Consider the following 18,516-nt stretch of genomic DNA (forward strand, 5'->3'; position numbering starts at 1 on the left):
TTGTGATCTTAGATACGTACACCACGTGCTGAGTGAAACCCAAAATCCAACACCTACAATGAATTGACGGTGAATCATTATATTCAAGATCTTACTTGTTACCAAATGAAATCTCATTTTATTTTTGAGTGGTTTTTTATGAAATTGTCTAACACCAAGGCTTTTCTTCCCAAAAAGATCCAATTTGTTTTTTATTTCTGAGATTTCTATCACTTCTTTAATCACTATAAATTATACCCAACCTACTTGTTCAACAGACCACATCGGTCTCACAAGTACTTCTTCCGACGTTCGGTCTTATGTTAAGAATCGACGTTCGGATAAGCTACCCTTAGCCTATAAATTAAAAGACGCCTTTCGGTGTTTCTTTACAAACACTCGATCGTATTTTCTCGGGGAACCACACAAGCACTTCAAGTCTCTCTTGACTTTGAAGGAAGCGATTCTTGCCCGGAATCACCAGCTTTATGTCTTCTAATAGACATCACTCACATCCAATACACATTTTGCTTTATTTTTTTATCTTTTGTCACACTATTGCACGAAAATTTTTATTTTCCAACATTCTGGTTGTTGTTGGTTCGATCTTTGTTTATCTTTTGGAGCAACAGGGGTAATCCTAAATCTTGGAGCGAAACTGAATTTCAAACGACGAATTGAGGATAAGATTTTGGGCGCGTGAATTTGAACGGTCCCTATACCCACGCATGCTGACGTATACCTAAGAGAACCCAACCTGTCACATCGCGCTTTTTCAGGCGACGTTTTAGTGATCGCGTCATTGTCATGATGATTTTTCTCTCTCCTGCCAACGGTATATAAAGGTTTTCTAATCTTATTTGTCTTTTACCAGCAACAAATTCTCTCAAACTACAAGGCAATTTGAAATTGTTCATCTTCTTTCTTAACTCAACAATGGCGACTTCTTCATCGGCTCACGATCAAACAGCTTCGTCCACATTGCTCTCGATCAAGCCAAACCAGAACATGATCATTGAACTCAATCCTTTTCTGTACGATTCGTATATGCTATACGTGGTTGAGTGTTTGAAGTATTCACCTCTGGTTTTAGCCCTAACACAGATAGAATCCGTTCCAATGTCCCTCCTATCGCAAGTCTACACTACCGCTTCATATGATAAGAACAAGGAGAGGATTATTTCCAAATCTTCTCTCACAAGGCTTCGATTTCAAAAGCGAAATTTTGTTCATCATTGCAACTTGCTGTGGATTCATCTGTGATCTCACCGGACTTCAACACCACTACTCAACTGTTCTCGATGCTCTACGAGATGGGCTACACTGATGTGCTTACCACGGTTACGAAGGTTAAGAAGTCATGCTTACCGCCACAATGGAATGGCATGCTTACTCTTCTCATCAAGAGTTTGGCGGAGAGGAGTGGTGGCTCTGATGGTACCAGTAAGGGATTCCTGACCCTTATATACGGTCTTTACAATGGTATAAATCTCGACTATGGGTCGATTATCTGGTCACAAGTGGTGCAAAGCCTCAACACTTCAACGAGGCATTCTGAAATTTCGTGTGGTCGATTCTGGACTCTCATTACACGGAGAGCGATTAATACTTTGCAGGTTCCGGTAATGAAGGATGCCCTAGTCGCGTCTGTGGCTACGTTTCACACCAAGAAAATCATCATTTCTGATCCTACAAAGTTTCCTCACAACGGCTCTATACCTGAGACAATGTACATGTGTGTCTCAACCGAGAGTAAGGTCATGGCTGAATATCGCAAGATTCCTCCCAAGGAACCGAGAGTTTTATCTCCTGAACAGCAGGCTGCCTTGGATGCTGTAGATAAGCCTGGAAACCAAGGAAAAAGGGCTACTACCAAGAAAGGGACAACCGAGGATGATAAGTCTAAGTCTGCTAAGTCAAGGAAGCGAAAGTCTGAGAAAGGGGATTCTTCTAAGCCGAAGAAGATTAAGAAAATGGCGAAGAAATCCAAGAGTCCCTCTCCTTCTAGTTCAGAAAATGATGGGGAGGATGAAGAAGAGGAAATTTATCATGAATCACCAAGAGGTAACACCCCTCCCCGATCTCCAACCCCAACCGAACCTCTTCATGACAAACTTCCAACACCACCTTCATCACCGAAACCGACAGTTCCAGTTTCGGTTGCTCCTATTCCACCACCTACCACATCTCAAACAACTTCTATTCCACCATCACCACCAGTTACTTCTATTCCTATTTCTACAACTCTCTTACCACCTCCTATTATTTCCCAATCAACTTCCACTCCAATCCCAGAACCGACAGTAAACGTCAACGTATCTGATGCGGGGGCGAATACTGAAACAGAACCTCCTGTTACTTCTAAACCACTTTCACCCTCACCTTCAACCGATTCCGGTGCCACTCTCGGTAGTGCTAATGATGAGTTTGATTCAACATACTACAGTCTATATCGACTTCCTACTGATGATGATGATGAAGCTCCAGTCACGAAACAACAACTGCAGAGCATTAATGAGAAACTTGATAAGTTGCTTGATGACAACAAGTCATACAGTGGTGTTGTGCTCAAGGCTTTCATGGATACTGCTCTTGAGCAATATACTGAATCAATTGACAAATCCACACACGCTGTTAATGAGTCAACTTCTTCTTGCAAGAAGGCCACTTCTGACGTTGCAGAAATTGTTCACAGTACTCAGATCTTTCTTGAGTCACTAAAAAGGCATGTTGATACCAACGCAGCTAAGGTGAATGCCTCTGTGGATTCCTTATCCAAGTCCCTTCAGGAAGAGCAAACAAAGTTTGAGGCTGTTCGTTCTTCAATACAAGCAGAGAACACTTCACTTATCAGTTCTGTGAGTTCTCGGCTTGAATCTCTTCACACTGATTTAGCAAAAGAGACCGCTCTGAAGGAACATCTTGCCCGCCAAGCCTCAACAATTGAAGTTCAGAAGGTGCAGCTCGCTCAAGCTGAAAATGAAATTTCTTTGTTGAAGACTGAAAGTGTTGTCTTTCGTAGCTGTGATGGGGATGTCAAGGATATGCTTACCAATATTCTTGGTGCTCATGATCCTATCCTTACTCTTATTATCATAAATCATCTAACATCCAAACTTCTTCCTGCCCTTGCAATGTTACATGAGATGAAGGGTGTTTCGGAGAGATTCATACCTCCAAAACAAGGGGGAGAAGGTGCTCAACCGACGGTTACTGTAAAAACCAAAACCGAATCTGCCCAACCGAAAGTCAAAGTTACAACTGAACCGAAGGGTAATGAAGCTTCGGGTTCTGGTTCTCAAGCTAAGAAGAAGGAGATTGATTATGACAGTGATGACGAATCTGATGAGACTATTACTGAGGCCCTTAAACGAAAGAAGAGGGACAGAGAGTTGGATGAAACCTTGAAGGTTTTAAGGGAGGCTGAGGAAAGGGAAAGGAGGAACAAGGAAGAAGAAGAAGCCTTAAACTGCAAGAAGGCCTTGTTCCCCCTCTGGACAAAAGAGACACTTATCAATGAGGCAATAGAGTTTCCAAGCGTTTACTGGTTGGAACCTGTCACTTCGTTTGATTGTGTCAATACTAAGGACTCACAGTTCGACATGCCAATAACACGAAAGGCATTCACATTTCATTGTTTCGATTCGACTGCTGAAGTTCCTTTCCCTCATCCAAAAGTTGATCGTGAGCTTATCGACTTTTATCTGAAGTATGGTCAACCGCAGTACTTGACATGGAGCGCACAGAAGATTGTTACTGTCAAGGTACTCAAGCCTTCGCCTGCCGGGAAGTTCAATAATGTTAATTTTAAAATCACACGAGGATCAGCAAACTCGGTGTCGATTATTTCCCTGGCAGACCTTCCGAATTTAAATCCTCATGACTGGATCCTATTGTTCAACATTCTGCTCACCAATCCGAAAGAATATGAGCCGATACTGGATCACTTGAAGAGGATGTTGGCCTCTTACATCCATGAGGTTGCTGCTATGGATTAGGAGATAGCGAAAGTGATGAACAAGAAATCGACTGTCAAGCCAACACCGAAACCAGGAGATGTGAACAAAATGAGGATGGGCCAAATCGATTCTATAAATCTTACTGTAATGTTTACAAGAGGCGAAGCCAATAGATTTCTATTCGCTCTTGTTGATAAACATTTATTCTCAACTGACTGCTTGGAGCACATTATCAACATTATCCATCGGTGCAAGCAGAACTCAGAATCAGACAAGAAGAACTTTACGGACATGCTTCGATGGTACATTACGTTTCTTCATCATCTATTGGCCATCATACTGAAGGTGTTCAAGACAATCAAGAAGTCTTCTGCAGCTCAACCAAAGTGAGCTTTCGGCTCCATTGACGCAAAGGGGGAGATTGTTGAGTCTTATTGTGTTGCGTCATGGGCTTGTGTTTTGTATCCGGATTGGGCCTGTCCATCCGTGTTTATCTAGTAGGGTTAGACTATATATATAGTGCATGCATGTATGCATTAGTTAGCGTTCGTGATTATCATTATAGTTTTGTAACCCTAAGTACCTCTACAGTAGAAGTTCTTAATCGAGCTCTTCTGAGGTGTTAAAGCATTAATCATACGACATATTCAAATCCATTCTTGTGTTCATAATTACGTTCTTAATTGTTTGCCTGCATAGAATCTATCGATCCTACTAGAACTTTGTTCTAACAGTGACCCAACGTATTGGGCTAAGCCATAGTCCTGGAGTTCATAGGACTCGGCGAGTGCATGAACAGACTCGGCGAGTCCAAGGCAATCTCCTAACTCTTGAAGATGAACTCGACGAGTTGTTCATACAACTCGGTGGGTCGAGGACAGGACTGGTTCTTAGGATGAGGATGAACTCAACGAGTTGTTCATACAACTCGACGAGTCGGATGAAGGTTCATTCGATGCTCGTATAGAAGGAGAACTCGTCGAGTCATTTCTAAACTCGACGAGGAGAGACGTGGATGAGGACAGTTAAAAGGTTAGGGACTCGACGAGTTGACGACCCAACTCGGCGAGTCAGGTCAATTGGAAGTTGACTTTGACTTTGACTTTGACTTGGACTTGGTCAGGGGTAAAATAGTTATTTTACCCCAAGAGTAGATATCAGTTTCTGACTGAGTGTTTTGTGGGGATTATAGTCGGAGGATTTCCAAAGCAGTAGCAGACAGAGGTTTCCCGCACAGATTATCAGCAGCTACTCGTACGAGGTGAGTTACCTTCCAGTAGCGGTGGGTCTACGGCCACAATGCCGGCCCACCAGTAGGAGTTGTATGTTGGATGATTGTCTTTGTGATATCATCCAGGTTTGCTACTACCTGATATGTTATATGCTAGCATGATATGTTATATGTGATAGTAGTAGAGTTCGGTTGTTGGGACCGAATGGTAGGTCAGGCACCCCAGATATGTTTGACAGTATGTGATGATATGTTGATATGCTGGCATGATATGTTATATGTGATAGTGGTAGTAGCAAGGGAATAGTCCTCGAGGTTCAGTTGTTAGGACCGATGGGTAGGTCAGCACCCCAGAACGACTCGACACGGGTAGGTCAGCACCCCAGAATGGCTTGACACGGGTAGGTCGGCACCCCAGAATGGCCGTACGGGTAGGTCGGGCACCCCATAATTGCCCGACAGTATGTATGCTATATGATTGTATGATATGTGGTACGACGGGGGAAACTCACTAAGCTTCGTGCTTACAGTTTATAGTTTTGGTTTCAGGTACCTCTTCAGCGAAGGGGAAGGAGCTGGCGCGGTAGCAGCACATCATACACACTCGCATTGATTTTCCGCACTTGAGATATTCTGGGATTGTACTCTGACATGATGCTATTTTATGACTTGGGTTTTCAGACATGATATATTGATTTACGGAATGATATATTTTATGTGGTTTTCTTATGAATGCTTTTATAATCAGTTAATTAAAATGAAATTTTTGGACTCGAAATTTGGGATGTTACACAACACTTGTTACGTAACAAAGGAACTTGAACCTACCATCACCAAGAAATTCAATATAAAGTCAATTTATCTTAACATTTTTAATGTTATATCAACAAGACGAATGTTTCAACATTAAGTTAACATGAAAACAAGGTGAATGAAAAAATAATCAACTCATTTGGATCAAATATGTTGTTAGAGTATCAAACCCAACAAATAAAAATGGTACAATAGACTCCAAAAACACTATTATGTTACACTAAAAAGTAGGCAGAAATCTCAAGAAAAATCTCAATATTTTGGGAATTTTTTTAATAAAGTCCTAATGTTTTTTGAACATAAAAGTTCTAAATATTTAACTTTTTAAATAGAAGATCCCAAGAAACCGGCTAATTTATTTATTTTAGCCATTTCTGACATGTTCAGCAGGTCATGAGACGACATCGTTAACTTTTGCAAAATAATAGAACTTTTCTGCACATTTCGTCAAAATTTGTGTATAATGTATAAATGTATTTTTTATGTATTTATATGTATTTTTAGGTATTTTATGTATTTTTAAGCTTTTATATGTATATGTTACATATTTTTATGTATTTAAAATGTATAACCGTATTTTTTTACGTATTTATATGAATTTTTTTAAAGTATTTTACATATTTTTATGTTTTATTTTTTATGTATTATGTATTTATATGTATTTATGTATTTTTTAAGTTTTTTATATAGATGTTTATGTATTTTTATGTATTCTAAATGTATAAACGTAATATTTATGTATTTATATGTATTTTACATATTTAATGTGTTTTTTCTATGTATTACGTATTTATATGTATCTTTACGTATTTATGTATTTTTTAAAGTTTTTTATATAGATGTTTATATATTTTTATGTATTTTAAATGTATAACCATATTACTTTTATGTATTTATTTATTTCTTTACTTCAAGTCGTATTCACCATTTCATCCAATTATCACAGCTTCTGCGAGTATGTCTAGATGGTTTTCCTACATAACCACATATTTTAAGCTTTTCTCATTCACTTATCTTGAAATTAAACATCAAATTAAAAAACAAAAGAATAATATATGCACAAATGAAAACTTATAAGTAAAAAGTTTTCGATGTTTAATTCGAAAACTTATAAATTATTATTTTGTTTTTTAATTTGATGTTTAATTTCAAGATAAATGAATGGAAAAATATTAAATTATGTGGGTATTTAGGAAAACCATCTAAACATACTCGAAGAAGCTGTAAGAATTGGATGAAATGGTGAAGACGACACCCGAGTGTATGGCCGCACACATGAGTGTGTGGCCGCACACCCGAGTGTATGGTCGCACACATGAGTGTGTGGCCGCACACACGAGTGTGTGGCCGCACACCCATCCTCCAGCCGCACACCCATCCCTATTTATATAGGGTGACCCCTTCACTCATTCCTTTCATTTGGATGCACTCTACTTTCTCTCTCTACTTTCTCTCTCTAAGAACTTCATCCAAGAACGCTCTCAAGGCCTCAAAAACGTGAGTTTTCCATCACCTAGCTTATCATACATGAAGGACCCATTGATCTAAGCCCTTAACCATCAAAGTTCATCATGTTCTTCATCACATGAAGGTGTACGGCCGCACACCTTCATAAGGTGGCCGTACACACCTTAAAGCTCTCCAAAGTGAAGAGTTTGGCCTTCATTCACTAGTAGGACTTGGTATTAGCACAAGAACACCTCAAAATCAACATTTCGGGCACAAATGAGGAGTGTACGGCCGCACACTCCTATGTACGGCCGCACACACCCTCTGTACGGCCGCACACTCCTGTGTGCAACCGCACACACATGCTGACCGCACACCTTGGCTGCACACACACCCTAATGACCATACACCTCCTTTGTTTGATCACATAAGGTCCCGACAAGCATTTCGAAGTCTTTAGGGTGGTTTCCCGTCATGTTTTGTCATGGAATACCTAAATCTAATACATATATGTGCTATTATATGTTACTAGGATCCACTTGAGTGCGAAACCTCAATTGACACTCAACACTCGTAACCGACCATCCGCTCGAATCATCCGTCAAACAGTGAGTTCATACCCCTACATTTTCCGTGTTTTTAATGTTTTCAGGGGGGGTATACAAGCCAAACGCTAAGTATTTTGTTAAGTTTTAAACTTATTAATGCAGTCCAACGATTTCCACGTTTAATAACATATTCGGATATTTAATCTCTTTTTGTAATATGTTGAACATAAGGGAACTTCTATTTTGGAAATCCAACTTCATAGCTTTCAGAAAGGTTTTTACAAAGCATTTTCCATATCAACTCTAATAAACTATAATGGGTATAGTTTGGGATAACCCTCTAGGCAGTCTCTACTTAATCAAATTTCATAAATGAATATATATAAACTATGGCAGATTTAGTTTATGTTGTATGTTTTCTCAGAAGTATAAAGTACATTTATTCAAGGATAATTACTGTTTTATACTGATTTCTCGCTAGTAAACTAGATTATACATAATTGTGAGGCGCTACTTCAATACTGTACCCTTAGGTGTATAGTGATAAATCCTTTTAGTATAACCAGAGTCTCCTGGAGGGAGAGCGTGAGATTTATGAATAGATCTATTCGGGACTGACAATCCCACACCAGAACTGCTAGCTACAGTTAGGCGGGCACGCCTGTGGTGAACAAATGTCATTTAGCTTAACGCCTGAAGAACGTTATAAAGGTCTCTCGGTCATATCAAGTATGGTTATACGACTCGCAAATAAGTATAAACTAACCTTGTTTACGGACTCTACTCTTCACTTGTTTTATTTTGATTAATAAAACTACTTTCATGTATATACCGATAGTAATCATGGGTTTTCAAAACTTACATCTCTACCCCTAGTACGGATAACCTGTTTTTAGGGAAAATATAGGATTTTCCCAAGATAACACCGGCATTTCTAAAACTGATGGTTTATTTTCTACTAATGGACACTCTTTCAAAACCGCTTTTCATAAGAAAATATAGGATTTTCTTAAGGAACACTTTTCAAAAGGATTCAAAGAACATTTTCCACCAAAACCAAAATGCTTATGAACTCACCAGCTTTATGCTGATACTCTTTCAAAACTGCTTGTATTCTCAGGGAATTAGTAAACAGGTACTTCCAGGAGCTCGGAGAAGTCGAAGTGTTAGAGTCGCGTCTTTCTATTTTGCTTTTGATATGACCAAAACTATGTATTAAAACAATGTAAACCTCTTTCATATATGTATTAAATGTCTGGTTGTGTTTACTATGCTTGCTATGATACAATTGTTGTGATACTACACATGACGTCCTCCACCCCAGAACGATTACGCCATCACGGTTTCGGGGTGTGACAGATTGGTATCAGAGCCCTTGTTTATAGCGAACTAAGTATACCTAACCTTACATGGTATACAACTATAAATACTAAGGGGCCTAAGTGCTCTAAACTAAAAGTATACTTTCAAAATACAAGTATTTTTATCAAAGTATATAAGTATACCCGAGTATCAGGATCCTTGTCGTAAGTAGAACAAAACAAAAGTATTTGGATGTTGGACATCACGGTTAAACCTGGGCAGTTATGTAATCATGTCTAGGGTGAATATAGCCTGATCAACTATATTCAGTCGAGACATGACCAACATGTGCTTGGGAGTGACTGTGGTGTTGCAGCAAGCCTAAAACTTACCTAGATACCAGAAGAATTCTAGAACCGAACATAAGGGTTAAAATACTATAGGAGTATTTTAGGATGATATTATTTTAGGATGCTATAGCGACCGGACCGGAAACTTACCCAAGAATCCAATCTTCAAGAATCAATCATGTAGCTATAATACATTGGGAGTATTATTAGATTCGATGCCCATTAACTATCCCTTTATCATCACCTCGCGTCGATAGCATGGCTGGATTCCATCTTCCTGGCGACCCGTACTTTCCCAACCAAGGAGATGATGGATGGATCGAGCCAGAGCCGGAAGGAAATCATGAAATCCCTTTGGACGATGGATTCGCCGAACCATTACCTGAAGAGACTGACTAGGAACCCGAAGTCGAGAACCTACCTCAAGTGACCCCAATACCAAATCCTAACCCTCGATTTGGATTCCAAGGTCCAACGCCTATGTGGGTCGAGAGTTTGAATAGGTGGAGCCATGAGCAATACCAACCCCTCCCATGCGACGGAAACTGCAACCTCTACAATCTGAACGAAGGAGGACCCACGGACAGGGCCCTTCCAATCCTGATACGCCGAGTGGCTCGCAATGTGGAGCTAGGTATGGCAACCCTTCAACGAACTGAGGAGCTCGAAGCAGATTCGAACACCAGCACGGATCGCATTCGTCACTTCGAGATTGCTCACGCGAGAGCTGCAAGGAACAATGAAGCTCTGCAACGAGAGTTAGCTACAAGTACGCGGGGCGTACTCCAAGTACGCGGGGCGTGCTCCTAGAAGCCTCAAAACTCAATAAGTGCTTAAAGGCTTGAGTACTCCCGTCCATTTTTCAGATCCATGGCTAAAATACCCTCTATAGTCATAAAGTTTCCAACTTTATGACTTTGCATGTCCATGAATAAACTCACTCTAAGTCTCAAAATGGCTATCTTTTGCTCCAGGGGTGCTTGAGGGTAGAAATCACAGAAGGAGGCTGGATAATAAGAGGGTTTGAGTCCATAAGGTTGCTTAAATATGAGCCAAAGCCCTAAAATTAGGGTTTGCATGAATCTCACGTACGCCCTGCGTATGAGGTGTACGCCCAGCGTACTAAGGCGCGCCCTAGTACGCTCAGCGTACACACGTACGCACAACGTACTCCCAAAGTCTGATTTTTTACCAAAATGCCACTAAGGCCCTTTTTGCACTCATTCTTTTACTTAGGGACCAATATGAAATAAATCTCAATATAAGGGTCAACAATGAAAGTGCCTCAAAAACAGATGTTACCATTTTCCCCCACTTGACTTAGCCTTCGTCCTCGAAATCTGTTGCAGCAACTAACCCAGGGTAGTGTTTCCATATCTCCATTTCGGGTCACTCAGACGGTCCTCCCCAGGATCTGATCCAAACTAAAAGACTCGTCGAGTCCCGAAACCTACTCGGTGAGTCCATTTGAGAAATCCCGATTAAACGCGGAATCGCGAAACTACTCGGCGAGTAGGTACACCTACTCGGCGAGTCCATGTATTTACCAGAAAAAAATTGTTTTTTTTTCACATTCAGTAAAAGGGGTTTTTAACCCTAATTAAGAAACATTTCACCATTTCACCCAGCCGCCACCCATACACGACGAGCGAGTTCCCTCAAGGTTTTCATCTTGATTTCTTCCATTTTCTTCCAAATCCAACCACAAGGTAACCATTTTTCACTCTTAATCTGTTAAAAGTTTCAATATTTGGTGAAGTTATACCCTTAATTTCTACAAAATCCCGATTTTGACTAAACTTGGATTTTAGGGTTTTGAGTTCTTGTTAAATTAGGACGTTTTAGACAAAATTTCTTATATATTGATGCTCCTGGAACATACCGAAGCAAACCCCTGAAGTAATTTTTAGATTTGGCCGGTTAATTTCATCTAACAGATCTGGACTCGCAAAGTTCATCCTGCTCGCCGAGTCGGTTCGTGGACTCAGCGAGTCCATGTTGCAGAAACCATGAATTTTTATGTTTTAAATCTTTCTGTGTTTTGTTTTTGGTATGTTTGGTTGTGTTTTGCAGGCAGAATGTCTAGAAGAGGGCAGAGTTCCAGGGGAGGTGACTATGGGGATCTTTCATGGTTAAACTTTCTAAGCATTACCTCAAAATCTTCATTGGCTCGTGCGAAAAATAAACTGGAAGCATTGAAACGCAAGGAAATATATGTTCCAAATGCAATTGACTGGCAGTGGATTGGTCAAACTGGGTTGGAGGAGGAGTTGACCCCTTATATGGTCAAGTCTTTCAACAATGAGGGGATGAATATAGTTTGCGATGGCTGGAGCCGACTCTTTAAAATTCAAGACCCCGTTTATCAAGGGTTGTGCTGGGAATTCTTTGCCACTATTTCCTTCCGAGGTGGTAGTGACTATTACAATCCAAACACTATTACTTTCTGTCTTGGAGGGGATTTGCATCAATGTAGCATTGCAGAGCTTGCTTGGAGGATGGGGATATATGATCAAGCTGTGATTATGTCCGAAGATTTTGAAACCTTCCTAGAACAATGTCACAAAGATTTGCCCGAGGGGGTGGTGGCATCGACTTGGTGGAACACAATCGCCAATCGGGTCTACATTCCGTCATCCGCTCAAGAGGGGAGCATCCGTTCCCCAATCCACCGCTTAATACATCGTCTGATCGCGAACACAATTAACATGCGAAAGGATGACGATAAGGTTCCCACCCTTGACATTTTCTATATGTGGAGTATTATAACTCCCGATGTTTTCTGCAACTTGCCATATTGCTTGGCGAAATATTTAGCAGAAGGGGCAGTCAAAGAGCGGATCACCTCAAAGATCAACGGGGGCTTGTTTGTCACAAAGCTTGCGAGAACATATGGGATTTTTGAAAAAGGGGAAGCTCGGATGTTGACAATGGTTCCGTCCCCTCCTTTTAGCACCACCTTATATAGAAGGGCGAGGATCATTGACGACTATGGTGGGGGGAACATTGGCATCCCTAATACGGACGAGGTTTTGGTACCGGAGGAGCCGGGAAGAAGGGTGAGGCAAAGGAGGGAGCAAGTCCGAGAAGACCCACCGGTCATTCCGGTGGATGATGAGTTGCCTATGGATTGGTACCACGTTGAGGCAAGAAGGTACCAAGATGACCTTGGTAGAAGTATGAATTATAACAACGAGTCATTTGTTTATCTCTTTGAACAAATGAATATTGCACCAAGGCCCGACCCCGGATTCCCTTATGTGTCAAGTTGGGAAGAAAGAGTGCAAGCGAGGAGGAACCAAGCTGGAGGAAGCGGGACAGGAGGAAATGAAGAAGGAGATGAAGATTGAAGTTTTATTTTGTTTTGGTTGTTTAAAAACTTTTTATTTGTTTTGTGGTTTGGGAACTTTGTAGGATGATTAAGTAGGAATTTGTTTTTATCACTTGTGGTTGCTCTTATTTTCAGATTGAGGCTAGGAAGCATGCAAGAGTCAAGAGTCTCAAAATTCAAGGCTAAGAGTAAGGGTCGGGTCTAGATGAGAATGTGAGATTTTTGAGTTTAAGGTCAAGTCCTATGTCAAAGAGGGTTTAAGAATGTTGCTTATGAAGTAGAGATGAAGGAAAAGACACTAGCTTATCGTACACAACCACATCAGAAACGGATTCAGAAGCAGAAGATTTATTTTTCACTCAGCGATGTACTCGCCGAGTGCATAACTTGGGCTCGGTGAGTCCACTTACGAATTCACGTTTTTCTGCTTAAAGCCCTTCTGCTCGTCGAGCAGCCATAATTACTCGGCGAGTCTCTCAATATTCCACTATCAAAGCCTTGGATTCTGATCACATATGATACGGGTTTACTCCTATTCTTTACATGTTAATTCCCGAAGATTTTTCGAGGCTATTTTCCTGCATATTTGGAGCTGTGCCACATAAGATTCGACACCCAAGACATGGATGAGCTGTTCCCATGTCTAAAGTCAATTGAAGATGGAGCTTAAAGAAGATCAACCTCGCCACTACTATCCCAGGGGAGTTTGTTCCAATTCCCTCTTTACTTTATTATTGTTTATCATACATAACATGCAATGAGGACATTGCATAAATTAAGTGTGGGGTAGGGGGTTGGTTATAATTTTAGTTAAAATTGAAATTTTTGAAAATTTTGCATAAAAATTGCTAGGATCTAATTTAGAAAATTTTGGTAAAAGCAATTAGGAATCATGTTAAGTGTTATGTTTGAAGATTGCATGAAGACCCAAATGTTTAGTTGAGCCTATACACGTTATAGTGCATTTGTGGCCCCCTTTATTCTAGTGAAATCATGGGACAAAAACATAACCTCGCTTAGTTTGAGGGATGCAATATGTTTAGCATCGTGTACCAGAAATGTATCCAGGAAATTTTTTATCTTTAATCAATAAAGGTTGAAGTTGAGTGCCCCTGCTTAAGCATGTAGGGTTTTGAGTGAAAGGAAAAAAAAGTGAGTTACATGTGAAAAAAAAGAGAAATACAAGAAAAGTTTGAAGAATTTTGGAGAATTAAAGTAAAGATCAAAAGATCAAAATTCCGAAGGATCAAAAGTGAAGATACCAAAAACCAAAAGTTGGTGAATTCAAAGAAATAAAGATCAAGTTATCAAAGAGTGAAGAATTCCAAAAATAGCTCCATAGTGGCATCGAAAAATTGTAATTTTCAGATTATGTATGCTTGGGTTGCTCAACCAAAAATACCTTGAGACTAGGAGGTTTTCTGCGGATGGAATCGGAGGGATGCATAAAATGAGCATTGTTCAAAAGAAGTGGGCAAGTGTTTATGAGGAATGTGAGTATTTAGAATTGAGGGGGGTCCTTAGGAAAACTTTAGACACAAATGCATGCGTTGCGGTCTTGGCATAATGGCTGGGTTTGATTGGGATTGTCTTATGTAGTATTAGTGTGTTAAAATTCAGTTTTGCTTGGGGGCAAGCAAAAGTCAAGTGAGGGGTATTTTGATATGTGCATATTTAGCTATATATTTAGTATAGATTTTCATTATTTATTAGCTAATTGTTTACATATTATGGACAAAAGGTACTTAATAGTGTTCAAATTGTATTTTCAGTCCAAAAGACATGATCGGAAGCTCGGGAGCTAAAGAAAGAAGAAAAGTGCTGAATCCTGGAGCTACTCGGCGAGTAGGGACGTCTGCTCGACGAGTAGGCACGAAGATTCTCGAAGCAACACGTAAAGTCCTTACCGTACACGGATTCTTCAAGGGTACTCGGCGAGTCGATTGTCTACTCGACGAGTAGCCCCTGTTTTGAGTTATCTATAATTAGAAGCAATAAATCCGATTGGAGGATCTCTCTGGCTTTTGGGAAGCTTACTTGGCGACTAAGGAAATTGCTGGAGATCTGAAGAACCCTAATCCTCAATTCTAAGAAGACTAAGGCAACTTAGGTTTAATTTTCCACTTCACCTTTGAATAGACTATGTCTAGCTTGTTTGAATTCGTTTTTAGTTTGTTATCTACTGCAATTATGAACTAATTTCATTAGTTTCTGTTTAGGGTAGACAAGTTTGCTCCTATGGATTAATTTACTATGTTAATTAATTGTTATTGGTGAATCTTGTTAATTTAAGCTTGTTAAAGAACCTTATGCATTAACCATAACTATTTTCTGTTAATTGCTAAGTAATTAAGCTGCATGAACATCTCTTAATTGCTTATCTCATATGATTTATGTGAACACATTGCTATATGCCTAGGATTAGTGAATATGAAACTAGGATTAACTAGAGAATGGGTAAATTAATGTGTGAGCTTGTGTGATACACCATCAACAAGAGGTTAATTGAATCACCAATTTAATTAGCTAATTACAAGTCTTATTTAACCCGAATAATTAAACTAGGGAATTTATTAGTTTAACCACTTGATCACTGCTTAAATTAATCTATTTTCTAAGGAATGGTAATAACGAATGTGAATCTGATCACCTTAATCGGTAGCCAAATAACAATTAATCTATTACATTACCATAAAAATTAATCATAGGAGTAAATGAGTTGAACCTAAACAGAAACCCTTTTAGTCATTGAATTTAGTTGGTTTTTGCGTATTTTCAATTGTTAGTTGATTAGTTAAGTTAAGTTAAGTTTTCTAGTCTTGCAAAACTAGAGAAAACCCCTATTTTATTATTTGTTTAGATAATATTAGTTATTAGTTTAATTTGCCGTTCCCTGTGTTCGATACCCTGCTTACTTAATTATACCACCAATTGACAGGTACACTGCCTTTTGTGTGTCAATTTTATATTTAAAAAAGTAGGATAAAACCAGTTAGTTCAACACACATCAAACACTGAATCAACTTTATTAATATGATTCCCGAGACCGGAAACCCATCAGATCTAAAATTTAGAACCCATATTCTAGGACTGGCATTTATCCGTTCGTTGAATCCACCCCTCGCCTTTGAGTATGATTACTACCAACCATGCAAAAAAGAACTCAAACACATCAATCACGAATTTCCACCAATTCCAAATCCATAAGATGTACCAAAATCCTTTAATAACCCCTCGACTCTCTGACACGCCATATCCAACCACTACTCCTACAAGCAAGTATGAGAAATCCAAGAATTTACACATTTGTCTCCAACCTTTATCAGCTCAGGTGTACCCTCACCTGACAAATTACTTGAGACATTCACAAAGAACTTCATGATGCGAGACTTCATAACCGATACCCAACCTTGATAATCAAACCCTAATAACAGCTTGCGAACAAACGAGATTAATAATGCAAACATTATGCAGAGACTTTCTGATACACGACTGATACTCCCAACAACCCCTAATTGTTCCCTTTATCCAACCAACTGGTTTGTGAGTCTCCCGACTTCCATAAATGCACCAACAACGAAAGTACTAGAAGCATACGCAATCAACTATCATGATCACTGGCCCACAACGTATGTCTGGAATGCTCTCGGTATTACACCAATCTTGCCGACATTCCATCATTCTACTGGAAACTCACAACCAGCACCACGGGGGCCTAAAGATACTCAACCTCATTCCACTGCCTTACAGGGACTTAATCAACATCCCTCTCAACGCTAACTGAGCGCAACAGTGCCACATTCTTTTACCATGCACAATTCCTTTCACATAACAAGCTGCTACCAATGCAAAACCCTATGAAATCATGGTCGCACACGACCCAAGAATAGTATAAACATTCATACTCTTTATCCATTTCAAAGGCTATAACCCCAAAAAAGAACCATGCATATAATTCGAACCAAGTGCTCCGTTGATATCTTGACCAGCCCCTATATATACCCCTCTTGGAAATATAATGAATTTACCACAAAGCACTCCCTTAGGGAACCCATAACCTCATCCAAAAGGGAAGAAATACCAGAGTTTTTATCGAAACGACAAACCTCAATCATTAACAGAAGACATCCTCATGAACGATCAGAACAAGACCCCATACCTTGATTGAGACTGAACAAATTCCACCAATACGCACTAGCTCGAGAAGACTTCCAAGGTGATCTTGAATGCTACCAAAACCCGAGCCTGCTATGAACCAAAATTGCACATCACCATTGAGGGTAGACACACCCAGAGACCAAAGGAACATAAAACATACTGAACTTTATGATAGGTTGACGCATCCATTGAACTTCCACTGTCACAACTTGAAACTTTTGGAGAACCTCCGTTGAATGATGAATGAAATGACCAATAATTAAGGACGCATTGACATTAGATCTAATGAAACAAAACCCGCGCGGAGCTGAACGTACCCAACTCTGAAACTGATTCCCTGATTGACCTCTGCCCGTGCTATACTATAAATAGAAATCCATACAGCGAGCTGACAATTCCCTCAGCAACCGATACTCAACCTGAGTGATCCTAGCGACTCCTCGTCCAATCATTGGCACCCCGAAAAAGGAACCAATAGCTACAACAAGCTCCTTGACCAAATACTTTCTACTGAGGGACAACTCATGTATCTCCTGAGCACATACATCCGATAGCTGCTTACTATATACCCCTGTCTTGACCAAATCCTTAACCGAGATCCAACATACTCGCACCGCAGATCCCTATGAATCATTCTCCAAATACCACGAATTCAAACAGATCGATGGTCCTCCAAGCAGAATACCCAGTTCTCCTCCACTTAGGGTTCGAACTACCACCCACTGGTATTGAAACCAAACCATAACTCAAATTGGCTCAACCAGGTACAAACCGTCCCTGACTCTTGGAATGCATAACACACACATGATGATCTTCCAGATAAGAATCAAACAATTCCTAAGGGAATTATGAAATTCAGCTGAAGACCTCTGAAAATTTTCCAATCATAACCACTTTAACATTAAGGATTTCATGAAAATGCATAAACAAATATTGGTTTATGATCCAAAACATTCATTCTTCTCTTGCAATCCCAACCGTCAACTCGGTACATGACCTGCCTATATCCAAGGAACATGGACCCTTGATTGCATCACCAAACATCCATACCACATCAATCCTCCTGCGCACTCCCACGCTGACATGCTGTCGCCAAACACCGAAATTTTAATAATTCTAGTCTTAAAACATTGAAATAAAATTCATATAACCAAATTAGTCTTACAAAAACAATTTGAAATAAAAGTCATACAACCAAACTTTAAGGTGAAGCAACATAAGGTGAGGCACTAGGCGCTCAAGCTCTAGGAGTTGAGGTTTAGCCCTTTTGTTGGGGTTACCAGAAGGTGAAGCAACATAAGGTGAAGCAAAAGAATGTGGTGGATGAGTAAAAGGCTCACCAGTATGATGGAAAAAGTAATCATCATCATCTATGTTAACCGAAGGGGTATCCATA

The sequence above is a fragment of the Lactuca virosa genome, chromosome 6 (genome assembly GCF_052849685.1).
Source record: "Lactuca virosa cultivar CGN04683 chromosome 6, Lactuca_virosa_CGN04683_v6, whole genome shotgun sequence".
NCBI lineage: Eukaryota > Viridiplantae > Streptophyta > Magnoliopsida > Asterales > Asteraceae > Lactuca > Lactuca virosa.